This window comes from Pleurodeles waltl, chromosome 3_1, assembly GCF_031143425.1.
Source record: "Pleurodeles waltl isolate 20211129_DDA chromosome 3_1, aPleWal1.hap1.20221129, whole genome shotgun sequence".
Classification (NCBI taxonomy): Eukaryota; Metazoa; Chordata; class Amphibia; order Caudata; family Salamandridae; genus Pleurodeles; species Pleurodeles waltl.
The window spans coordinates 705,181,696-705,207,986 of NC_090440.1; the positions used below are offsets into that span (position 1 = coordinate 705,181,696).

The window sequence follows — 26,291 nt, forward strand, 5'->3', positions numbered from 1 at the left end:
TAGGACTTTACATCAAACACACAAAAGGTGATGGGGAAAATGCTTGCAATAAGTCTAACCACTGGCATTCGCTCAGGGTAGCATCCAGCCCATTGTTGTTATGCCACCTCAGATTAGCCCCAGCCATATACAAATCAGTCTTGGTCCTTCTCCAGCAGAGTCTAGCCCAAACTGCCAACCAGTTCCTCTCCGAACCAGAGCACTGGCTTTAAAGACCAGTTTCGGCCTTAAGTGTCCTTTTCAGCTGTCTCCTCATTAGGTGTGAAGGGAGTGAGACTGAGCACGAGGGGTGCATAGGTGGTCTTGGATTTTGGGTGAAGGCGCGCCAGGCATGTCTTCGATTCATCATGATCCTCCTTTTCTGCTGTTGTGCTGCTTGAGCCCTCCACCATCCCAGGTTCATTGTGGGACCTTGTGCATTCAGAGTATGTTTTTGGTTGTTACCCTTCAGGAGAACTTGTGGGCTCTTGTGCCCACTCAAGTACATTGTGGAACCTTGTGCATTCAGGGTACGTCCTTGATCTGCATCCTTCAGTAGAACTTGTGCCTGCTTGGGCACATTGCCGAACCCTGTGACACGCATTCAAGGTAACTTCCTCAGATGCCATCCTGAAAGAGAAGTTGTGCCCGCTGGAGTCCATTCTTAGTCCTTGGTTCCTGTGGCACTTTCTGCCTGGAGGCATCTATCAAGGAGCCAGGAAGGGTGTGACCTGGATCCTCATCCAATGGAAGGGCTGGTCATGGTTTTACAGCCTTGCTTCTCAAGATTGTAGCATGAGCCCTGCATTGTGGACTTTGGGTAACACATGGGCAGTAGGTACTCTGCAGCCCAGATTGTATTTACACTCCCAACTCTTGAAGGGGAAGGGGCTTGAGAGCAAATTGAGATTCAATCCCTTTCTCTGTAGCCAGAAAAACATGTTTATCATTTACCAGTCATTAGCAAGCTCCATTATGCAAACTGGACATGCAGGCACCAGACCAGTCAGTAAATTCTAAAACAAGCATTGGCAAAGCCAATAGGTCTTGCCTATGGGTGAGCTACTTGCTTTGGCAGTTGGGCCGGCATGAGTACATTGAGGGATAGGAGGGTAGGTGGAGGTGGAGGATAAAAAAGCAAGGGGGCTGGTGGGGTGGATAAAAAAAGCTGCTTAATAGTTTTTTTTTTTTTTTACTTCTGTCAGTGGGAGAGGAAGAAATAAAATGGACAGGAGGAAGAGTCATAGGGAGAAAATTGACAGGGACAGGAGAAGGGAGAAGAAAACAGGAGTGGGGGAGAAGAAGGATGGGGATGTGGGGGGTAAGAAACACAATGGGGTCGGTGAGGGAGAACAAACAGAATGAGGGAGGGTAGGAGAAGGTGACAAACGCTATGATGCGGTCAATGCTGACCACGTCGTAGTGTTTTTTTGCAACAAAAAAAAAGAAAGAGTACCTGAATCACAGCACAAGGAGTGGATGGTCCATGTGCTACCAAAAGAAAAGGAAGTGACTCGCTATCCAATTAAAGGTCAGCAGAGAAAAGTGACAATGATGCAAACGAATGGTAAGCAATGGGCAGGTTCCATGCCCATTATAGAATACAAGAGTCTTGTAAGTGAGAGTGCATGTGCTAGCGCATGCCCACGTAGGTGAAACCAAAAAAATAACTATATTTTTCCTTCATGGGATATTCCGTAATATTCAGAAATGCTAACTGTCTGTCGTAGGCAAAATCCGAGAAAAACTAATTTCACTGAACTACTTTTTAGAAAATGCTAGACTGTATCTAAAAACAAAATTTCTTTTACTGCAATTAGAATAAAAATAATAAATTTGCTGTTGGAAATGGCCCTTTTTGCAGGGTTATCCCCAAACCTTTTGCCTTCTTCCGCCTAGTTCTTTAGGTCTGTTTTTGCTGGTTTATTGTCTCTGCGCACTTCACCACTGCCAGTCAGTGCTAAAGTGCAAGTGCTCCCTAGGTAAATTGTACTGTTGATTGGTTTATCCATGAATGGCATATTTGATTTACTGCAAAGTCCCTAGTAAAGTGCACTGGCGGTGCCCAGGGCCTGTAAATCAAATGCTACTAGTGGGCCTGCAGCACTGTTTGTTCTACACACACTAGTAGCCCTGTAACCATGGCTCAGACCTGCCACTACAGTGTCTGTGTGTGCAGTTTTAAACTGCCAATTCGACTTGGGAAGTGTACCCACTTGCCAGGCCTAAATCTTCCCTTTTACTACATGTCAGGCATCCCTAAGGAAGGCCCTAGATAGTCCCAGGGGCAGGGTGCGGTGTATGTTTAAGGTAGGACATATACTAGTGTGTTTTATATGTCCTAACAGTGAAATACTGCCAAATTCGCTTTTCACTGTGCAAGGCCTATCTCTCTCATAGGTTAACATGTGGGCTGCCTTTAAATATCCTTGGAGCACGGATTCCCTTTGAGAGCAGATTAAAATGTGGAGTTTAGGGTCTCTAAACTCACAATTTAAAAATACATTTTTTTTAGTGAAGTCGGTTTTTAAATTGTCTGTTTGAAAATGCCACTTTTAGAAAGTAGGCATTTTCTTGCTTAAACCATTCTGTGACTCTGTCTGTTTGTGGATTGTCTTTCTGGGTCATTTTTACAGCTGGGCTGTTTTGCACCTCTCTAGACAGTGACACAAAAGGGGGCGGGAAGTAGCCTGCATATCCTGATGAGCCATCTGAGCTAGAGGGGAGGCAGGAGTGGTTGTCACACCTGAAAGGACTGTGCCTGCCCTCACACAATGCAGTCGCCGACCCCGTGGTGTGCGTCTGGGCCCCAGCCTGGACAAGGAAGGATCTTGCAAACACTTGAGACTTTGCTTTGAAGTTTGCCAACTTCAAAGGCAGAACATGGTATAAGAAGAAGACCCAAAACCCCAGACGTTTACAATCTTTCTGGAATCAAGAGGAACCTCTGCAAGGAGAAGAGCTGGAAGAGGAGTACTGTCTGCTGTGTTGCTTTGCTGGACTTGCCTGCAGTTGCTGCTTCTGCCTGAAAAGAGTGCAAAGGGTGAACTTTGCTGTGTGTCCTGCTTGAGACAGTTCTCCAAGGGCTTAGAGTAGAACCTGCCTCCTGTAGGAAGTCTCAGGGACACCAAAGACTTCAGGTTTCTCGACCTGCAGCACTGGGAACTGCGTGTTTTGTGCTGTTCAAGAGGAGAAACCACTGCGACAACGACGCCGCTGACCTCCACCGTTACCTGCTGATGCCGCACGGAGTCACATTGCCCTGCTTCGCACCGCAACCCTGGTCTCACCGACGCTGCCATCGGACGACTTCACAGAGCTGCTGTTCGCCCCATGACCTGTGGGCCCGCACTCCGGCATCGCCTGCTCACACCACAGCCTGGGCATCCCAACAACGCAGCACATGCTGACACTGGCACCGCTGCCAGCACCGTGGCCTGTGGACACCGCTCGTGAGGTACACAAAGCACCGTCCCGTCCCGCATTGCAGCCCCGGTCCACCGACATCAGCATCATCGACTCCTGTGTCATCACCAGACGTCCTGTGGTACCGTGGCCTGTGGACACCGCTCGTGAGGGTCACGAAGCACCGTCCCGTCCCACACCGCTGGCTTGGGCCTACCAGCGACAGCGCTTCCGCAACGACAATGATGCTGCCTGCACGTGACCTGTTGACACCGCACGTTGCACTGCCCCACTTCACACCGCAGCCCTGGTCTCACCGATGCCGCTGAACGCTGTCACCGAGCCGCTGCCTGCACTGTGACCTATGGGCACCGCACGTCGCATCATCCTGCTTCGCACTGCAGCCCGACGCCATCCACGCCGGCGTACCTGACTTCATCAGCCCGGAGTTCGATCTGCAAGGTGTGTGACTTCAAGTGCCCTATGACTCCTGCACCGACTCTGGAACCGACACCGCGACGTCAGCGACTCCCCTCTCTAGTGCTCACCACGAGGATCACAACGCCCTACAAATCCAAGGTACTGTTTGCGGGTCTTCTTGACACCGTAGCTGGCCTGCGACGCCGAGGCCGGCCTAAACTGTTGGTTTTGTTACTCATGACACTGTGAAAGCCCCATGTGGAGCTATTGACTTAAAGGGACTGTATTTTTGAGTAAATCTTGTAGAATTCATATTTTTATTAATGTATGTTGGATTTTTGTCGTATTTGGTCTTGTTTTAAATAGATGAATATTGGCAATTTTTCTAAAACTGGTGTTGTGTGTGAGTTTTCATTTATTACTGTGTGTTAAGTGCAAATGCTTTACACGTTGCTTCTGAGATAAGCCTGACTGCTCGTGCCAAGCTACCGAGGGGGTGAGGAGGGGTTATCTGAGCAGGTATCTCCCTTATCCTGACTAGAGTGAGGGTCCCTACTTGGACAGTGTTCAAACCGACTGCCAACTAGAGACCCCATTTCTAACACTTGCTTTAAAAAACTGTTTATACAGATGTGGGTAAGTAGAAGCCTTATTGAAGATATTTTTTACACTGTCACTTTAACGCAGCACTCTGCTGCGGAGTCTTTTAATGCAGTGATATAGTCCGTTTGTGTTTCAAATCTTCGCAGCAAGGATTTCAAACGCTGGGCATTTTTTACTTCATCTAATTTTGTGTGAGGCAGTTCTTTTGGAGTACTAAGGGTTATTCAAAACAAGCTTTATATTATAATTGTTCTTTGGTCTGATAATGTAATTATATTATCTCCTGTTTTCAGACAGGGGAGTGTTTTTGATGTAGGTCTGTTTGTTGGTGTAAATACCCTCTGGTAGTTGCTGGTCAGTGACTGGAATTGCCATTGCCAGGGCTTCTTTGGTTCAAAGACTCCAGAGATGCCTTCTGGATTCTTCTACCATCTGAAAAAGCACAGGCAGCAAAGAGAATATGCAAAGGTGATTTGCTCTGACCTGATGTCCTATCACCGCCCGTCTGTTGTACATGAACACAACCCATCAGAGCGTGCTTTCTGCTCCTCCTCGAAACAATAGAAATTTCAAGGGGATGTTGGAGATACTCCTATCCATTGCCAAATAATCATCAACCTCAAAGGGACCTCCATTTTAGGAGGAGAGCCCAGCATAAGACCGCTACTGTAAATTATGACCGACCTGGGGGTGGGCTCTAGTGTCATACAGCTCAATGATCAGACAGCCTCCACCTTGGAGGGAGCTCAGTGCCCAGATGTTCCCTACAGAAGGGGACTCAAGGTGGTCTTCAAAGGGAACCGGACAAGATAGTTCCAGGTGTAAATGAGCCTTGTTCTAAGTGTGGTGTCTGCTGGGCTCAACAACAGAGCTGTGACCCTAATCGCAGGGTATCGGCAACACCCAAAGTACTAGCCACAGCCCTTCTTCTGCAAAAGTTCTGTTTTTCCAATTAATTCAAGCCTTCAGAAGGAGCTGCTGTGTAAAAATAAATACATTCCACAATTAAATAAAAATCCTCCCTTTTCTTCCCCCAAGTGGCACTGCCTCTATTTATGCCGGAATACTTAGGTGTGAAAACCCGCGTTTCAGCCAGTTGCTTTTATTCTAACTACATTCAGCACATTTTATGCAGTCTGTCCTCTTTATCCAGTGCCTAGAAAGGGAGCATCTGAAATGCACTATTCTCCGAAGCCCTTTAATCGTCATTGGGGTGAAGTGTTTTTCACATCCCTCATATAATCTCCTGTGCACCTGCATAAGGTGATTATATGATGACATGACCAAATGCTGTCTTATCTTAGCTTACCTAATAGACATGCACTTCGAAGAGCTGTTCTTGCTTATGGAGGTGAGCTTTCTATTAAATGATATTGAAAATATAACTAGGCTGAGGCAGCAGGCTAAGCAGTGACTTTGCAGCTCTAGAGCGGTCATCTGAACAAGAAAGAACGTGGTAGGTGCGTGGGGTTTTTCGTTTCCCTTCTTTGAGAAAGATTTTATGTGGACCATAGAGAGCTGATGCATTCCATAAAAAGTGGGGTCTCTACCAGCTTGTTGAATGCACCAGTTTGCTCCTTTTCAGCTTTAGCCTGGATAATGTTTGCAATTGGTTTGAAGCTATTAACTCTGCTTGCAAAGTTTGCTTCCGTTTTCACGATGATTTTGTTCCTCATTCTACTCCCAAATATATGTCTTTGAAGCTTTACCTTTTCTCTTTAGAACTTTCTATTGGATTTCTTTTGCATGATGCACAGAATAATTTTCAGCTTTTTTCCCATTTAATCTTTTCCAGTTGAAAGATTGCATCTGAGCTATACACACTCAAACCTTATTTAATGACCCAAATATTAGAAAATTCAGTTGTGTATTTCTGTCGTGTTTAGATTAGTATCCAGTAGCATCTCTTCTAGCATCTTTTTTTGGCTATTTAGTGTTAAATACTTAGTAGGTCCCAACTACCCAGTTCAAGAGGCCTTTCTACTTCATTTCGACACCTCAGAAATACTCCCTTTGACAAATGTAGATAAGAACTCTTAATACAACCAGTCTTCCCCATCTTCAAACCACGAAGACTGCATTCTATCTCTACTTCAAGTACAAAGACATTTTTTGGGGGGGTTCTATGAACCCTAGTGCGGTTTTTCACTCCATCAAAATCCAAAATGAAATTCTCTCTGCGCGTTTAGCATGGGTAATGAGCTTGCTTTTCTGTCTATGAGTATTAAAGGTGATCCATGGTGGAGAATAAAAAATCATCCACATGTAATCTTATTTTTCTATCATGGATACGTTATTAAATTTGAAAACGACCCATTCAAGTATTCGCTAAAATTGCAATTAGGAGCTTTTCTCTCGATCTGTTGTTCAACACAAACTGACTTTTTCGCATGCCCTGTGTTTTGAAAAGCCCCAGCAGCATATTGAGTTGAACTGTCGAGTATTAACCCTTTAGATATGGGCAAATTTATGAGGTTATTTTATGTTTTTTTTCACACTGTCGATGGCTTAAAAATTTTTTATATTCTAGTTACAACTTAAAAAGTCAAGCCATGTAAAAATGTTTGTGAGAGATTATCTATCGGGGTCACCCATATATACACACACACATGGTTGAGAGCTAGGAATAGAGGTAAGTGACCTTTACTTATTTCAAAGACGATACAAGCAAAGCTGCAGGCAGAGAAAGGTGGCACAATAAATTGGAGGAATTGATGCTGCACAAATATAAATAGCTTTGGAAAAGCTTGCGGTGCTAAACAAAGCTCCTGATGGCCTGTAGAATTACTTGTAATGGGGCGGAGCTTCTGGAAATAGTGACTGGGGCTGGTCGGCTGGACTGGGTCATTTCTGTAGGGAACAAGATGTAATGGCTAATTCAGCAATATCCCAATCAAGTCCTTGGGCAGGATCACTTGTCCTACCTTCTGGTACCAGCCTGTTTTGGCCAACCATCTTTCTATCTCGTCTGATACTTCGACCATGTTTGATTCTTGCTGTGTTATGAAGGCTATTTGCTTAACTTGGACACTCTATTCCACCAAACCGAATACTTCACTTCACCTCAATTAATCTTTACTCCGTTTAGATATAACCATAAAAGATACATAGAACATTTTAGAAAAGCAACACATACACACACCCACCCACACACACATACATATATATAAACCATCAACAATACCGAAAACACTATGGGGGTCATTCCGACCCTGGCAGCCGGCGGTTTGCTGGCGGGAACACCGCCAACAGGCTGGCGGTGTTCCGCCAGCAAGTATGACCGTGGCGCAAAAGCCACGGCCATACCGCCGGCCCCTCCATTTTCCCGCCAGGTTTCCGCCTGGCGGTCATAATCCCCAGGGCAGCGGTGCAAGCACGGCTGCCCTGGGGATTATGAGTCCCCGACCGCCAGCCTGTCCGTGGCGGTAGACACCGCCATAGAAAGGCTGGCGGTAAGGGGACGCACGGGGCCCCTGGGGGCCCCTGCACTGCCCATGCACTTGGCATGGGCAGTGCAGGGGCCCCCAGGCGTAGCCCTGTCGCGCATTTCACTGCAACCAAAGATGTAGGATCCTTAGCCTAAAACGTGTGAGGAGATAATTATGCTGTGAATTACTAACCCAATTTAAGAATGGGTCCATACCAGTCGAAGTTATAATCGGTAGGCAGTTCACTACTTTAGTTAGATTTTGGTAGTTCGGTGTTCTCCATATCTATGATACATAGAAATAAAACATTCCTTAACTGTTTTTTTAAAGAGATTGTATCAGAGCTACAGTACAATTCTGGCAAATCCGAGCACGGAAGCATCTTATTGAGATAGGCTAGCCATGGAATCCTGTGTACTCCATCTAATTTCAAAAAATCAAATCAGCACTGGCAGATTAAAACTCATTTTCTTCTTTGCCCAAATTGAAATCCACCATATAAGGGGACGTAATTTTATAAAATCAAGACCAGCTCAGCATGACAAAAGGTATGTTGAACTACTTAGTGAGACTGTCAGCATCCTCTGCCAAAAGGCATTCTCAACATTATGAATGCCTGGCACGTCCTTAAAACCCCAACCCCCCACCCCATACTTTGCAATTGGGTAAAACTTAAGACTTGTAAATAGTCACCATGTATTTAATAGCCTTAGAACCCAGTTGGAAAGAAAATGTAAACAAGGCCTCGGTGCTCAGTAAAAACTCAGCCGGAAAGTAGAAACCGAGCCAGTCTTACCACATTACTTCTGGATTGATTTATTTATTTATTTATTTATTTTTTTGGGCCACATACCATAATATGTGTTTTAGTTTGGTTTATAAACAAATGAAGGTCAGCCATAAAGCAGGAGAACTGGTCTATAAGTCTCTGCAAACCATATGTGTTTTTCTGCCACCAAACGGAATACTGAGGAGGTAAAAGCAGACAAGTGCAAGGGGGCTTATGTTCTAGCCAAGCGGACTTCTGCAGACAAAATCAAAATAAATAAAAAAAGAGCCTTTCTGCTTACCGACAACCATCCCTTCTCATGAAGTATCTTGGCAGGCATTTTCACATCTTAGGTTCACCTTTAATCTGTGGAGACACAGCCATATAGTGCATGGCTTGAGGTGACTGTCGTCCCCGATGTATGCATTCCCTCTCAGTTGCATACCAGATACCAAGAATGGTGACCAAGGAAAGATGGTCCTGAGAAGTGACATGGGTTTAGGGTGCGACTCCTGAATAAACAGTATCATTTTCCTATTTTTTATGGAGAGGTTAATTAAACTCTGGAAACTGTAGGAAGCTTGCCTGGTGTGTGGTGAGCACATATAGGGCCTGATTACAACTTTGGAGGAGGGTGTTAATCCGCCCCAAATGTGACGGATATCCTGCCCACCGTATTACGAGTTCCATAGGATATAATGGACTCGTAATACGGCGGGTGGTATATCCGTCACATTTGGGACGGATTAACACCCTCCTCCAAAGTTGTAATCAGGCCCAGGTATCTCCCATTAGTGATGTGTAGGAAGTGTCTAGAAAGCCAGGGCCCTCTAGAAGTACCTGTGGATGAGCAGCCAAGACTTTTCTAGGAGACATGCAAAGCTTGTGCATTACCACTATCGTCCCACAGCAATTACACACATAAAGAACCACAGTGTCACAAAACTAAAGGGACTTTATTATAGTATCACAAACACTTAAATAGTGTAAAGACAATACCACACTAGAAGGTGAGTAAACACACTGTTATATACACATTCGAAGTCGGGAATTGGCATAGAAAGCAATAGAAAATAGTGAAATAACAGAACATAATAGAGACCCTAGGGGGAGACCAAACCATACACTAAGTGGAATGCAATAGTCTGTAGAGGGGAGCCGGAGGAACTAGGAACCCCAAAAGGTAAGTACCAGGGTGCACCCTCCGCAACCAGGAGAGAAGAGGTAAGTACCTTGTTTTCCCCCCAAACCCACAGGTAAACTTTGTAAAAGGACTGTGCAAGACCCAAGGAACACTGGAGGAAACCAAAGGTGGATCCTGACAGAAGTGGACCTGCAAATGAAGGGGACTGGGTCCTGTTTGAATTGGAGTGTCTGGTTGGGGCGGGAGCCAGTACCCGCCCTTCTGGTGACTCCGGACCAGTTTGACGGTGAAGACAAGGAGTCCGCTATGCAGCACAGGAGCAGGAGAAGAGTTCTAGAAGTAGTGCAAACGATGTCCCAGGTCAGAAGAAGAGTTGCAGTCAGTCAGTGGTGTGGAAAAACCACCAACAAGCCTTGGCAAAGGCAAGAGTTGCAGAGCTGCCGGGGACCAGGAAGGTCTAGGGAGACTCAACCCAAGGAGGGGAGTCCCAGGTGACCCTCAGCAGTGGGGTGAGTCCAAAGACGAGGATGCAGCCCCCACAGGCAGCAGGTACGGGAGTCCCAGTGAGACCCACTCCAGAGACATGGAGAGGAATCCCACATCCCTGGAGCAGCAGGCAGGAGACTGTGCTTTGCAGGGAACAGTGCTGGAGACCAGGGCTATACGGAGCCTGAAGATCCCTTAAAAGAAGAGCCATTAAGCCTTGGTAGCTGCAAGAGTCACGGTGAACATGGGTACTGTCCTGCAAGGAGAGGAAAGGACTTACCGTCTCCCAAGTTAGACAGCTGGTAGAGGGGACCACTCCAGACCACCAACTGTGATGGAGGATCCACACAGTTCCTTGCAGTAGGTGCCTGCGGATGCACGGGAGTGACTCCTTCACTCCAAGGGAGACACCTTCTTGCTTCTTAGGAAGGATGAAGACTTGTCACCCTCAGAGGATGCACAGCCAGGGAAATGTTGAAGTTGTTGGAAGGAGCCAGAGAAACAATGTTGCAAAGCGTAGTCATTGCTGGAGTTGAAGATTGTTGGTTCCTGGAGGGTCCAGTTGCAGTCCCAGTGGCCAGAAGATGAAGTAAATGATGCAGAGGAGTCCTGCTGGAATCTTGCTCGTCCAATCTGAGAACCCACCCAAGAGGGAGACCCTAAATAGGCCAGGAAGGGGGATTGGTCACTTAGCCGGGTGACCACCTATCAGGAGGGGCTGTGACATCACCTGTCTGACCTGGCCACTCAAATGCTCCCAGGGGCCCCTGCCCACCTTGGATTCAAGATGGCAGAATCAAGTGGCCACCTGGAGGAGCTTTGGGCACTAACTCTGGGGTGGTGATGGATAGGGGAGTGGTCACTTCCTTTTCCATTGTCCAGTTTCGTGCCAGAGCAGGGACCTGGGGTCCCTGGACTGGTGCAAACCAGTTCATGCATGAAGGGAACCAAATGTGCCTTTCAAAGCATACCTGTGGCTTGGGGAGGCTACCCCTCGCAGGCCAAGTATCCCCAATTTCCAAAGGGAGAGGGCGTTGCCTCCCACTACCAAAGGAAATCCTTTGTTCTGCCTTCCTGGGCTTCAGCTGGTAAAGCAGCAGGAGGGCAGAAACCTGTCTGTAGGACAGCAGCAGTGTGGGCTGCCCGGTAAAACCCTGCAGATTGGTAGGAGTCCTCTAAGGAGCCTATAGAGTGCATGGAATCATACAGCCAATACTGGCAACATTATTGGGGTATGATTCCGACATGTTTGATACCAAACATGCCTAGGTTCGGAGTTCCCATTATGTAGCTGGTCACTTCCTGTGCCTAGTACACAGGTAAAATGGCTTCCCCGCTGTTAGGAAGTCCAGGAAAATGGAATTGGAGTTTGTAGGGGCACCTCTACTCATGCAGGGGTGCCATCACACACAGGTACTTGCACCCCGCCCTTTGGGCTAGGGGGGCCTGCCATAGGGATGACTTACAGTGACCTGGTGCAGTGACAGGCTGCAGTGGCAGGCCAGCAGACATATTTTGCAAGGGCTCCCATGGGTGGCATAATACAAGCTGCAGCCCATGGGGAACCTCTGCAATGACAATTCCGATTAATGTTTCCATTGCAGGTGGTACTGGTGGTCCAGCAATCACATGGAACGATTATAGAGATCAGAAGCGAAGGTGCAAGTAATGCATAGGGAAACCGTAGATCTCAATAACGTCCCAATATCAATCGCACACTAATCGTGTCCTTGCGAACATTGACCAGAAAGTCAGAAGATTTACACCTTTTAGAAAACAATAAAAGCATATAGGGTTCCGCTGCTCTGGGTGAGGCCTTCAGTGCCTAAATGGCTGCTGTCCTGTCGGACCTGGTCTTCCTCAAGCTGCTAAGTAAAATGTGGGCGTCCTTTGTATACAAAGCTCAGGCCTTGGCTGATTACACCAACTTCGCCTGTCCTCCCGCCCGCATCTGAAAGACACGCAGCAAGGCTCATTCTTGCCAGCGCCAAATTGTAAGATATGCCCAGGGGGGTGGAGGTGTGATGGAAATGGGGGGGGGGGAGGGGGGATGCTAACCGGGCACCTGCGGCTTGTGTAAGAAAAAGGATGATTAATTATAGTGGAGGCGGAATCGCTGGAGCGGGTCAGAGGAGATGACAGGCAGCTCCATGCGCCCTTCTGAAGGTTGGCGCCAAGGGCGCGTGCCCGGCTCACCCATGCTAAAAGCCGCCCCTGGTCAGAGGTGCCCTACTTTGAACTCTGTGCATCAAGGCTGGAGGGCCCAGTCCAACCTTGAGAGCTTAAAAATAGAACTAGCCCTTCTGAGGGGCCTTTTCATTGCGTACAACTGCTGCACTGACCTTTCCACAGAGGTCCTCCGAGGGACAGGCGCATAGCCCAACCATGCCCAGATCCGGATGTACAGTGCCTCGGGCCTTGCGATCTAAGTTCTACCAATCTAAATGTGACTTAAATGTGGAGAATGCAGACAAATATTGTGAACAGCTCACTACAAAGTGGCTCCTGGCGACAGCTGCTGCTATAAAAACAAGTCTCACTCTGCCAGTTTCTCCTTCCCTCTCTTTTACCCACTGACCTCTGTCTCTTCTCTCAGCCCTTAAATGTGGAGTCCAGAAGAGGAAGCTCGCGCCCAGACCTCTTCCAGTTCTCCTCTCCGATCCATTTCACAGGAAGCACGCGTCCTTTAAGTGATCGATCTGCGCAGAGGGCGTCGCTGACAAAAGTCTCCAGTTTCCCGCTCCGGCCTTCCTGAGTTTCATGAATCGATTGGTCTCGTGCACTGTGCACAATAATTGTCTCTGGGTTTAACCTTGCAAGTTCCGTCCTGAGCTCCGCATTACGGCCTTTTCGATGGGCACCTCGCCCGTAATTTGTGGCCTGTGCCAACCTCTGTGTGTGCAGAGGGCAACACGGCCTGACAAATGAGGAGGACCGGCGGGCACGCTAGGCAGCGCTCCGTAAGGCGGTCGCTCAATGGGATGAACCGGCCGCTGCGCTTTAAAAGGCGCTTTTATTTGGCAGTTTGTTCCTAAACCTGTCTCTTCACAGGGACAGCAGGGCCCTTTGTCTCCCTGGTTATTTCTTCTTTCCATTTTGTCGGCTGGCCCCCATGGCCGTTGTTTAAATTATAAAATGCAGCAATAATATTCAAGCCTCTTTGCCCGGTGTCACTGAGCCTGCTGCACCAGAGGAAGCTACGCTCCGAGTGAACTCCTCGGCTTCGCTGTAGAAATCGAAAGCGATACAGAAGGCCGAAAAAGAATAAGAAATATGTCCAGAAGGCTGAAGAAGGGCGGGCTGGATTATAAATTGTGGAGGAGAGACCTGGAAAGCGGCTTGGTCACCGGGTGTCCGTTTTTGATTCGTGGTCATTTTAGTGAACGTGCTGCACAATTTGAATCACTTCCCCCGTCCCTAAAATTGGTTGAAACTTGTTTTCGAGGTTGGTGGGGGATTTAATTAACCCGATCCTCGTCACTGTTTATCTTGTCGGATTCTGATTTTTATGACCTTTTAATCCATGCATTCTTTCCAGTTAGTGTTTACGGTTCTTACTCTTCTTGAAGATCGAAGTTACGTTGATGATATACGACAGCAGCTGAACTGCGATTTCCCTGTTTTGTTTTTAAAGGGGAGTTGTTCGTACTCTAAGGATACTGAGTTGGGAGCTCATTGGCCAGTTTGTCCCTGTTCTCCTAGAAATGTAAATACCCTTGCTTATCACGTTTGAATAACTGTACAGCGCCGGAGTTTTAGACAAAGGCCACGTTGTACTGGTTAGTTAGAATTCAGTCGGATCATGTGGGAAACCTGTCCCGTATTGCTGTGAAGAGATGAACTCAAAACAAGTGCAACTAATTTTATTTTTGAGTTTTCTGTACTGCTTCCAGTTCTGCTCTCAAGCTCAGTTTTAAGGTTTCCCCATCTCATGCCTTCTTCATTTGGGGAGCCACCTCCAAGTTTCATTTTGAGATCCTCTCTAATGTCCGACGTCTCACACTTTCCACAGGTGTGACCTTTGTGGCCTGCCACCAAATCCTGCCTACATTCCCAGCTTTTGATGCACCCAGCTCGCGCCTCTTACTATTACGAAATCGTGATGTCCTTTACTTGGTCCCACATCTGCGGGGTCCCACTTGGTCTCACGCATGCCAGCCTCCAAACCACGCGTCGTCCGTGCGCCAGAACACTCTTTCACAAAGAGTGCGGTGATGCGTCCTACGCAATTTTTGTCTCTTCATGTACTGCTCCTCGAGGTTGCACATCCGTCAGAAAGATGAGGTTACGGTTCTCCCCTCATTACGGCTAACCACGGAGTGCCGGGGGGCCTCCGGGACCCGGAGATCCATGCGCAGGAGATGTAAAGAATGGGTCGTACAGTTTGGATTGTTACTGCACCCAGAACCGGGTGACGTGTTTGGTGTCAGCAACTTTACCGCACGGGTAAAAAAAGGATGGCCAAAAACCTGTATTCTCTTAATATCACAGCAACCATGTATGTAGTGCAGACCCTAATGTCCGTGTGCGGAACCAGCCAGTGTCATCGCGACCCCTAACGTTTCTGCTGATGTCATGAGTTGCCGAAGAATAAAGGGCTGGGTCGTTGCTGCCGGGATTCACTTTTCTGGTTTGTGGTGGTTGGTTCTTCACACACCTCATCAGCGGTCATACCAAGTATTACATACTAAATGCACTGGAAAAGAATACGGACACGCGTGTTCTTATATTCCTTACAGCTTTCCGTTTTTTTAATGTTATATGATTAAAAAAGAACACCGACGAATCGTTGTGTAAGCGCCGAGCTCCATTCCATTGAACTTACAGAACACCCCACCCTTTCAAGGTTTTTTTTAAACTTATTTACCATGGTTTTTATCCAGTTCCTGCTGGGTTCCCAGCTCGGACGATATCACGAGTGCTGTGCGTGGCGCAGGCCGGCACTGCCCAGCATACTTTCACTTGCATGACATATTGTATTGTATTGTAATCGTATTTATATAGCGCTTACTACCCCTGACGAGGCGTCGAAGCGCTTTTCGATAAGTAGCACGCGACTCCGGAACCCAACAAGAATTAGTGCATGGGTCCATACATCAGAGCGCACAGCTCACCTTCAACAAATGCTAATTATTGTCTTTCTCTTACCCTGAGATATGAATCCACTGTCAGTCACTTGACTCTTTTCTCCAGTCTGTTTTATTTAGGGCAATAAAGTACTGCCGGTCTTTTATGATCACCCTGTGTCTGCAAATCCTGCCTGCATAGTTGTTGCCTCCCGTTGTGTTTCTCTGAATGGTACCTTTGCGTCTCCACCCGGCGGTCTGTGTGCCGGTCCCTTCGGCTGAAATCAGCCATCAGATGAGAAGTTTCCTATCTGTACCATTGCGTCTGCAGCTTGGCATCTGCATCGCCACGCGCTCTACTAGCTTCCGGATGTATCTTTTACATTTGAGAATTAAGCTGCGACTTCAAGAGACTGACCCAGCCCCCGGGAGTCCTCAAAGGGAATCCCAGAATTCACCTTGATTTGACTCCATCTTCAGGTATTTGTTTCCTCTCACACGTAGCATCGAAGGACTCCCACTTAAAGGGGTCATGTGTTAAAAATATTTTAAATGTCTCTTATAAACAGCGTGCGTGTACCTCTGTGCGCACCAGTGGGGCGCTGGGGCCCTTACGTGTGTTATACCTTTCGTAGCACTACTTGGAAAGAGGGGGCGCTATAGAGCCCTCACTCTAGCAGCCTGAGAGGTGGTGGCTGTCACTTGGCAGTTCTGTATAATGCGATATATTTAAATGGTTGTTTATGGCTCCCTTGATATTGCAAAAAACTGGTCTCCAGAAGATAAGTATGCCATTTTACAGTGGAAGGTTGTTAAGGCAGAGTGTTGGAGAGGAAAGATGGATGGGTGGGAGAATGAAGGGATAAATACAAAAAACTAAGGCTTGGTGAAGGATGGAAAGTAGTGACAAGGAGGGAGAGAAGGAAAACAGCTTAAAAAGAGAATAGTGAGATGAAAGATGAAGAAGGCAGAAAGAAAAGAGGGGAAGAAAGAAAGGAAAACAAGAAGGAAAAAGAATAAATGATGGAGAGAATGAAGGACAAAAGACTGAAAGAATGATGGAGAAAAAGTAGTCAGGAAATGTAAGAGTTTCAGAATTCTCTCCAGGGAGACATCTCTTGAACTACTGTTGGTTCTCATTCCTCGCCTTCCTGCTCAGAGCTCTTTAGGGCCTGAGTCAAGTTGGGAGGTGGTTTATTTTTCTGGCTACTCCCTTGACAGAGAGTGATTTATTACGCTGTTAGCGGTCCAACAAACAGGATACGAACAATAAGATTTTTTTTATTTTTTCCCCCCCTATTTTCAGTGCATTGGATTGCGATTGAATCCTGCCATCTAGTGGTTGTGGCTGCTATGGCACCTCTCTGTGTCTATTGAGATTCATGGCTCCCTATTTCATACTGCTCTTCTTTATAGGACATGCACTTTTTTGATCGCAGTCTATCTGGTTTGATAGAGACATTTTGGGGACATTCAGAAAGCTGACCAAGAAATGCATTCTTCCCCTTGCTTGCCATTGGCTTTGTGATTTGTAACTCACATTTTATTGCTTTCCATTGGCTGGCTTTGTTTTAGGCTGTCCAGCTTGTGTGTTTACCTTCCCTTGCCCAAATCTTACTAACAGTATCCTTCTGAGTGCTCCCTTTCTGTAAACAGGCATGCAAATCTTGTTCCTATCTTGTCACATTTGCTGTGCCTTCAAAGAGTGAGGTCAAATGTCAGACACTGTCTTCTGAGGGTGCTTGGTTGCTTTTCTTTCTCTGACTTCAAAGTGAAAGGATTTATGTGACAATCTTGCTGGATGCTGGGGTTAGGACAGAGTTTTTTTCTAGCACACTTTTAAATGAACTGTGGAAGTATTTCAGAAGCTATCAGAGTTCGAAACACAAATGAAACACATTTTTGTTATTTCTGAAGTGTCTTGGAAGCAAATACTTTAATATGACCAAAACAAATCTTTATGCTAGGTGATGTAATTTCCACACATTTTCGTCTGTGCAATGTATAGTTTTGTTAGTAAAACTGTATGTCTGTGCAAATGTAATGGTAATTTCAACTGAAAATGTGTTTTCTCTAATGGCAGTCTGTGCTACCACACCATGAATACTCAACTCTGCACCACTCCACTTTACACCACTCTATGCCACTGCTTACTGCACTCTATGCCAATGCTCTCTACGCCACTTCACGGTACGCCTCTTTCTCTACCCTATACCAGTCTACTCTATGCCAATGCACTCTTTGCCACTCAACTCTTCTCCACTGCATGCTACACCACTCCAGTCTAGGCCATACCAGTCTACTCGGCAATACTCCACTCTACTCCACTGTTCTCTCTGCCACTGCACTCTATGCCACTACACTCTGCACCAATGCACTTTACTTTGTAACACGCAATTCTATGCCCCTGCACTCTACGCCAATCCACTGTACACCACTCTAATCTGCTCTGCGCCACTGCACTCTACTCTATGCCATTACATTCTATGCCACTCTACGCAGGTGGGTTCTACCCTGCACCACTCCACTCTATGCCACTTCACTCTACTCTGAAACAATCTACTCTGCGCCACTGCACTCTACGCCACTCTACTCTTAATCACTGCGTTCTGTGCCACTGCACTCAATCTGCATCACTGTACTCTTTGCCACTGCTCTATATGCCACCCTACCCTACTCTACACCACTGTACTCTGAAACTCTATTCTGCTACAGTGAACTTTATGCCGCACTACTCCACTCTAAACTATCTGCTCTATGCGACTCCGCTCTACGCCACTGCACTCTACGGCACTATACTCTACTCTTCTGCTTGACACCATTTTATGCCACTGCACTCTGTCACTTGACGCTACGCTGCATTCTATGCCACTGATCTCTATGACACTTGATTATACTCAGTGCCACTGCCCTCTGCATCACTCAACTCTACGCCACACCACTCTACGCCACTCTTCTCTGTGCCACTGCAACATGCACCACTCTAATCTAAGCACTGCATTCTACAACTCTGCTTTGCATTCCACTGAATTTAATGCCACTGCACTCTACGCCACTGTACTCTAGGCCACTACTCTCTGCAACACTCTATCCCACTGCACTCTACATCAGTCCACTCTACTCTATGCCACTCTTCGCGACTCCGCACAGTGCCACTCCAGTACACGTCACTCTCTGCCACTCCATTCTACAACTCTACTCCACTATTCACCATTCCACTCTGCAACACTTTATGCCACTCTCCTGTACACCACTAACTTTTAGCCATGCTGAACAGCAGCCACACTGGTGTACAACATGGCTAAAACAGATTGGCAAAACCAATAGCTCTTGCATTGGTGAGACCTATTGGCTTTGCCAGTGCTTGTTAGGTGCAAGTTATCGTACTGCTCGGGCAGATGACTGGGCAGTATTTAGTTCGATGTTCATGTTATCTTTGGTGGTGTGGCGTGTCTTCTCCTGTCTGGGCACGTGTTCTCGTTTTTGTCATGGCCAGTCGTCAGTGTACCTCTCTGACAGAACAACTGCATCATCGTCCTTTTCCAATTATAGATTGTGTTTGTATCAGAACATAAATTGTTTTTGTACTTTCTTTGATTAGTTTCTTCTTTTTATTGATTCGTCATTTTGCCTCCGTAGCTTTTTTGTGTTATTATGCTAATCTTAGTACATTGTGTGTAGTTTCTTATCTTTGTATTCTTTATCCCATTTGTCTTTAGTCTAGTATGAGTGTGGTATGTCTGAGTTAGGTACTCAGTTTTTCCTTTTCTTATATCTAGTTTTGTCTTCCATGTATTTTAGCATTATGTAAAATCATTTAATAAAATTATATTTTTGTGATAGAATATTCTCATTTGTTCTAAATCCTGGTTCAGCCGTCCTGTTCAATTATGTGCCACTGTTAGTCTTCGGCATACTATGTTATAATTATCCGTATCTATAGCGAGTTATGCCTGAAGATTATTTTTCCTTCAGGTTCATTGTTGTAGCTCGTTTAGTAGATTTCCTCTACATTAGTCGTCAGTGTTGTTATGGATAAGTGTTCATGGTATCTTTAAGCACGCCTCCACGCATGCTCTCTTTTGGCAGCTGTGCACATTCTATTTTGTCCGGTGTTCTTGTTCGCTTTGATCATGCAAGTGCACGCGCTGGTTGAGTGTGCATTTGCCATGCCCGTGCTAATTTTTCTTTTTTTCTAGCAGGTCTTCAGCTACACGACTGCGCATGTTGGCCATTTCCAAGTGTGTGCATTCTGTTTGTGCAGTTGTGTGCTTTGTGTGGCACACCCCTAGGCCATGATGTGCACATTTTCTTTGGATATGTCTAGGCATATTATTTTGGGGTTCAGTATGTCTTCCATTTCAGACCTGACAACTAATGAATAGTTATATTTAGCTGTATAAACTATAACTTGTGCCAGAAAGTAATTTTAGGCTATATAACGCCGAGAAAAATGGGGGGTGGGTAAAGGGAGGGCGTCTCAATGCCCCAGTAACTTTTCCATAGGAAAAGTACACACTGTCGAAATAGCTGAACATAAGCAGACCAAATTGACAGAAATTTGGATCTAGGTCCACAAAACTAGTTTTTTGCTATAAATCATTTCATTGTTTTTTTTTTTTTTTTTTTGTGTATAGAAATTTACAGTTCAAAATGTATAGATATTTCACGCCTTGTAGGACCACGGATCCGATCGATCTCTATATAACATTTGATTGGGTGCTATTACATCAACAAAGATGCAGCACCAGCTGTTTTAGGACTTGGTGGGAGGGTAAAGTGGTCCCTTGACCTGAATTGGGGTAACAAACATGGGGGAATAGGAATACCCCCCCCCCCCTTAGGCCTGGTGTGAGGGAGGGGTTCAAAGGCCAAATATGTAATGTGGTGTGTTTATTTTTTTTTTTTTTTAGATCCACTGTGCGAAGGAAAAATAAAAGGCCTCCCACGTCTTTTAAAATATGCCACCTTCACTGGGGTGAGCCAGGGCCGGGAGCTGGCTAGTTTTTTATGTATATTTTATTGGGTAGGGGCCTGCGGCCCTCCTTCCTATGTCAAATGAGGCTCCGGGGTCCCTCTCCCCCTGGGGACAACCATATCTCTTGGAGGAAGTGAGCGTGCAGCCCCCTTCCCTGTGCCTCACTGAGGCCCCAGGTGCCCCTTGCTCCCAGGCTGCGTACAACATATAGGGAAAGGGGGGCGTGCAGCTCCCATCCCAGTGCCTCACTAAGACCTCGGGGACCCCAACCCCTAGGGGCACTAGGAACATTTTAGTGAGGGGGCGCAGGGCCCATCGCCCCAAGCTTGTTATTCTGCCTGGGGACTCGACTTGATTTCCGCAGGGCCCATCGTGAGTAATGTCTGGTGGACCCCATCCCCCATGACACTGTAGTTCCATGCCCGGAAGAGTGCAGAAATACCCTGCACGCGCTCTCTCCGGCAGGAAACACAACTTTGCTCCTGCCCTATGGTGGAACAGCAAAGAATGCTGCTCTTCCCCCAGGCAGGAGCAAAGTTACTGAACCTGTTTCAGCCAGCACCACCATGGGTGCTGGCTGGGGAGCCGGCTTGGACTACGGGTCTTGGGGCTTCTCCTGCGGCTGTCAACGATTTGCTGCATGTAGGTCATTGTAATGGGCGTCCATTAAAAAACAATATATATAAAAAAGGCCAGCTCCTTCCACGGTGTTGGCTGGGGAGCTGGCCGGGGCTGCGGGGAACATGGGGCTCCCCTGTGGCCCCACAACATTTTGTGATATTATGGTCACTGAGGCACCCCAAAAAAATAAGCAAGCTCTCTTTATTTAGATCTGCTGAAGCCTTGATAAAGCTAATAGACGCCCAGCTTTTTATATTTTAGTGTTTTGACCCTGTGATAAAGCCATTAAGTCTGCCTTAGCTAAAATGACACAGTTGTCCTACCCAGGTATTGGACAAAGGGGGATTGGGTGCACATGGGTGGAGAGTTGGGTGCAGGGCGTGGCTACCGTGGATAACGGGAGGTTGGGTGCAGGGCCTGTCAGCAGGCCCTACACCCATCCACATACTGCGCCTGGCAATTGATATCTTACTCTACATATACAAAATAAAACAGACATTCACTGGAAAAAAACAACGTTTTTTTTCCTCAGGTTTTATTGATAAAGCACTACATTACAAAATAATGCAACATAGAAAAAAGGGGGAAAGAGAATACAGAGTATGAGTCGCATAATGTCATGGTGTCAGCTGTAACACGATGTTTGCAATGCGAACAGTAATAGACAAAAAAGAGCCTTAAGTTTCTGTGTAAAAAAAAAAAATAATAATAATACAGAGTCCAGGATCCGGGAGGTGACAGGTGATGGGGTATACCAGAACACAGCACAATGACAATTACAGGTATGAAGTAAAAATGTAATGCACTCTCACCCAAGCAGACCTCCAGAAGAGAATCACTTATGATCAGGGGTGGGGTGCATCTTCATCAGCCTCAGGCATCCCCAGCAATGCCAGATAGTGAACCAGTGGATGTCAAATGTTCTTGGGTCGTAGTCTATGCAGGGCAAGTTCCCAGTGTGCTTCAAGTTGTTCATGATAACACCCTGCAGCCAGCTGTTAATGCAAAGAACTGGGTGCAGATCGCAGTGTATTGCCACCCTCCCTAGCCAGGATTAGTAGCTTCAAGGTCAGTCCCCTGATCGAAGGCAGATCATAGTGGAGAAGTGTGGAACAATGGTTAGAGCGGCAGACCCTGATGCAGAGATCTGGCCCGGGACCAGGGTTCAAGTCCCGCCTCGGCAGGTCTTGGGCTCAATTCCCTTGGACCAGATAATTCTCGCCTCTGTGCCTAATCTAATTAATGGGTCCCACTCTGTAACTCTGGGCAATAGCTTGCTTAATCTCCACAACCGCCCCAACAGCGCTTGGATGCCTGGCTTCGCCCTGGGGGTGCCCAGGAGTGGGCACCTCACAGGGAAAAGCCAGAAGGGGTTCCATAGCGGTATGCGTACAGCGCCTTGAGACCCTAACGAGTGAGTAGTGCGCTATACAAGTGCGAAGTTTACAGTTTTATAGTTAACACATCCCAAGAGCAATACCAAGAGGGAGCTCTGAATGCGATATGAGATCAGGGCAATGGTATCAATGACTTTGGTCCAACACTGAGCCACTGCCGGACAGTTCCATTCAAGGAGTAGGAAGGTGGCTGCGCATCCAAGACATTGAGGCCCGTATTTATACTTTTTGACGCTAAACTGCGCTAACGCAGTTTAGCGTCAAAAAATTTTGCGCCGGCTAACGCCATTCTGAAGCACCATGCGGGCGCCGTATTTATTGAATGGCGTTAGCCGGCGCAAGCAGACCGGCGCTGCCTGGTGTGCGTGGAAAAAAACCACGTACACCAGGCAGCGCCGGCGTTGGGAAAAATGGCGCTAGGGCGTCTTAAAAATGGTGCAAGTCAGGTTGACGCAAAAAATCGCCTCCACCCGATTTGCGCCATTTTTAACGACGCCCAGACGCCATTTACATGACTCCTGTCTTAGTAAAGACAGGAGTCCTGCCCCCTTGCCCAATCGCCATGCCCAGGGGACTTATGTCCCCTGGGCATGGTCATTGGGCATTGAGGCATGTAGGGGGGCACAAATCAGGCCCCCCTATGCCAAAAAAAAATATAAAAAAAAAAAAAAATTATACTTACCTGAACTTACCTGAATGTCCCTGGGGTGGGTCCCTCCAGCCTTGGGTGTCCTCCTGGGGTGGGCAAGGGTGGCCGGGGGGGTCCCTGGGGGCATGGGAGGGCAGCTGTGGGCTCATTTTGAGCCCACAGGTCCCTTAACGCCTGCCCTGACCCAGGCGCTAAAATCCGGCGCAAATGCAGGGTTTTTTGCCCCGCCCACTCCCGGGCGTCATTTTTGCCCGGGAGTATAAATACGACGCATTTGCGGCGCAGTCATTTTTTTAGACGGGAACGCCTACCTTGCATCTCATTAACGCAAGGAAGGCGTTCACGCTAAAAAATGACGCTCTTTCCTCATACTTTGGCGCTAGACGCGTCTAACTCCAAAGTATAAATATGGCGTTAGTTTTGCGCCGAATTTGCGTCGAAAAAAATGACGCAAATTCGGCGCAAACGGAGTATAAATATGCCCCTGAGTATCCTCTGACAGCCCATCTTGTGTAGCTGGACAGGTGTCGGTAAAGTCTGTGTATAAATTTGAAATGTATGAGGCGCAGTTGGTAGATTGACAAGAGGGCACAGGACTGGGCACAGCAGTAACGCCATTGTTCCTTCTTGCTCAAACAGAAGAGTCTCTGTTTCCCACTTGACTCTGTGCTGCTGGCCAGCCCAAGCAGGAGTCTGAAGATTATTTCTGAGGCATTTTAGAAACTGTGCTGTCAGGGGATCGGGATATTTGTAACCAGGTATAAGAATTTGGGGAGGATGGCCGTTTTTGCAATCGCAGTCCTCCCAAGCAGCAACAATGGCAGTCTGGAGCAGGCTGGAATCTGCCCTTCCGGCCACATCATTAATCTGCCAGTTAGCCCTCCAAAGTTCCTCCAGACTTCTGCTGATCCAGATTCTTATGTAGTGGAGTGGCTCCCAGGACCAGCAGTGGATGATCAGAGTTGAAGGAGACTGTCACCTGAGTAAGGGGGAAGAGTACTGATTTAGACCAATTGATGAAGATTCCCGAATGGTTACTGACTGCAATGATCTCTCGAACCATCGGAGAGGGGTGAGCATCAAGATCGCGTTATATAGAGTAATATCTGCGTACATAGAGACAAGGATCCTCTGGTCGGTTGAGGCAAGGCGCCTATGTGCGTTATGTTGTCTTAATCTAGCTGCCAGGGAGTCCATTATGACTGTAAACAATATAGGTGACTGCGGTCAACCCTCCCTGGTGCCCTTTGTAATTGGAAACGGAGAAGTAACACAGCCATTAATATGTAGTCTTGCACTTGGAAGTGTATAAAAGGGTTTGATGCAGCCAAGGAATTTAGCTCTGAACCCGAAACAAGCCAGGAGTTGGAACAGGTAAATCCACTCTAGGGAATCAAATACCTTTGTGACATTGAGGAGAAAAGCGGGAGGGCTAAGCTGTTGGTATATAGATGGTGAAGAGTGAACCTGGTGGGCAGATTATGTGCGGTGGAGTTCCCTGGGACAAAGCCGGTCCGATCTGACAATATCCAGCAGAAGAGGTAGTTTCTAACTTATGATCTATTTGGCAAGGATTTTATTATCTACATTTATTGTGAAAAGGGGTCACCATGAATTGCATCAATCTGGCTGCTTGCCAGGTTTTGAAAAAAAACAAAAGTAAAAGTGACGTTATATTTAGGAGTTGGAATAATATGTTACTTGACAATAAAAATAAAATTTAGAAATTCACTGAAAAAAACAAAGGCTAAAGGAACATTATAGTTAAGTGAAAATGTCAGTTAAAACATAGCATTTTAAACTAACAAAACTACTGAAAATCACCAGTTATAATGATCTCAAGCAACTATAACTCATGCATTAAAGTAACCATAACTTACCCCCTCGCTATCCACTGCTAATTAATTACCTCACATACTGGATCATTTATGTGTTCTATGACAGTGGTTCTTAACCTGTGGGCCGTGGACCCCTGGGGGGGCCACAAAGCCTACTCACGGGGTCCATGCTGGCTTAGAAAATTAAATAGTATTAATAGATTAATAAAGTGTATGTAAATAAACAAGTAAAATTGCACATATTAAAACACTCTGTAAATATGAAGGAACTTAATATAAGAGGCTAAAATTAAGTTAGTATCCTGAGATTGATTCGTGGGAGCGGTGCAGGTGCATCGGACAGAATATAGTATGGACGACAAGTGGCCTCAATTAAATTTAGTAAAGCTCCACCCTTCCCACTGAAATTACAATTTTGATTCTTTTTTTATATATATATTTTTTTTGTATTGTTCTGCCATTCAAATCTTGGAAATGTCTAGTCCTTTGTAATGACTCAGTGGGGATCCCCGGGTTCCAGTATTGATTAAGTGGGAATCCACTCTGCTTGCCGGAGGCATGAGTTATAGTTATTTTAGGGCACAAGTTCTGTTTACTTGAGATAACTATAACTGGTGAAATTCTGTGGATTTGTTTGTTTGAAATGGTATGTTTTAATGAAAATGTAATGGATATGTTGACAACTTAATCACTCAACTTGGAGTAGTTAATGCATCTAATGTAATTGCATGAAGCGGGGTAGACAAGGCTTTCTCCAGGAGGTAAAAGAGTCTGAAACTCTGATTCAGAGTAACACATTTAATAACACTCCATTACATCAGTGTGCAGTCAGTGCTTCCGATCCGTGGTTCCCAACCTGTGGACCGACTGCAATGAAAATGAAATAATATTAACGGATTAGGTCCGCAGCTTTCAATAATAACTCAGTGTGGGGATACGGGGGTCCCTGGATTCCAATAAAGATTCTGTGGGGGGTCCCCGGGCTCAAGTAATGATAAAGTGGAGGTCCACAGTCAAACGGTTGGGAATCACTGCGGTTTAGATTGGAGAAAAGAAGAACTTTAACAGGTAAGTAGTTCAGTTAAAGCAGTCTCTCTCTTTTTCTCTACCCTAGCACCTTGTGGGATGAAGATATGACCGTTAATGTTACGAAAACATGTTTGGCCCTTTGCCCTGGAGTTCTGCTGCTAGTTAGTTAAGCTCGTGAAGAAGGTTCTGGAAGGTATACGGCATGGACCTTGCCCCTTACGATTCCTGGCACTGCCCTGGCTACCCCGGGCTTCAGAGGTGGCAAGATCGGTGCCAGTAACAAATAGGCAGCTTGTCCTTACTGACGTCGGTTGGAGCAATTCTTTTCTTGTTTTCTGTCATTTTTTTTTATTCCACTAATAGTGAATAATGCTACATTTTTCTCTATTGGTGTAATAAAGAATGGAGAATGATAGGCTGGAATATCACCGCTTCAGGGAGCAGAGGTAAGTAAAATGCTTTTAAATGTATTCTGTGTG

At 46.4% G+C, this 26,291-nt stretch overlaps 1 protein-coding gene across 3 annotated transcripts in view; it reads left to right on the forward strand.

Annotated features, from left to right (window-relative positions):
• HPCA (hippocalcin) overlaps positions 1–26,291 on the forward strand; it is a 133,261-nt gene that overhangs the window by 13,089 nt on the left and 93,881 nt on the right. The gene's annotated exons all lie outside the window — the stretch shown is intronic.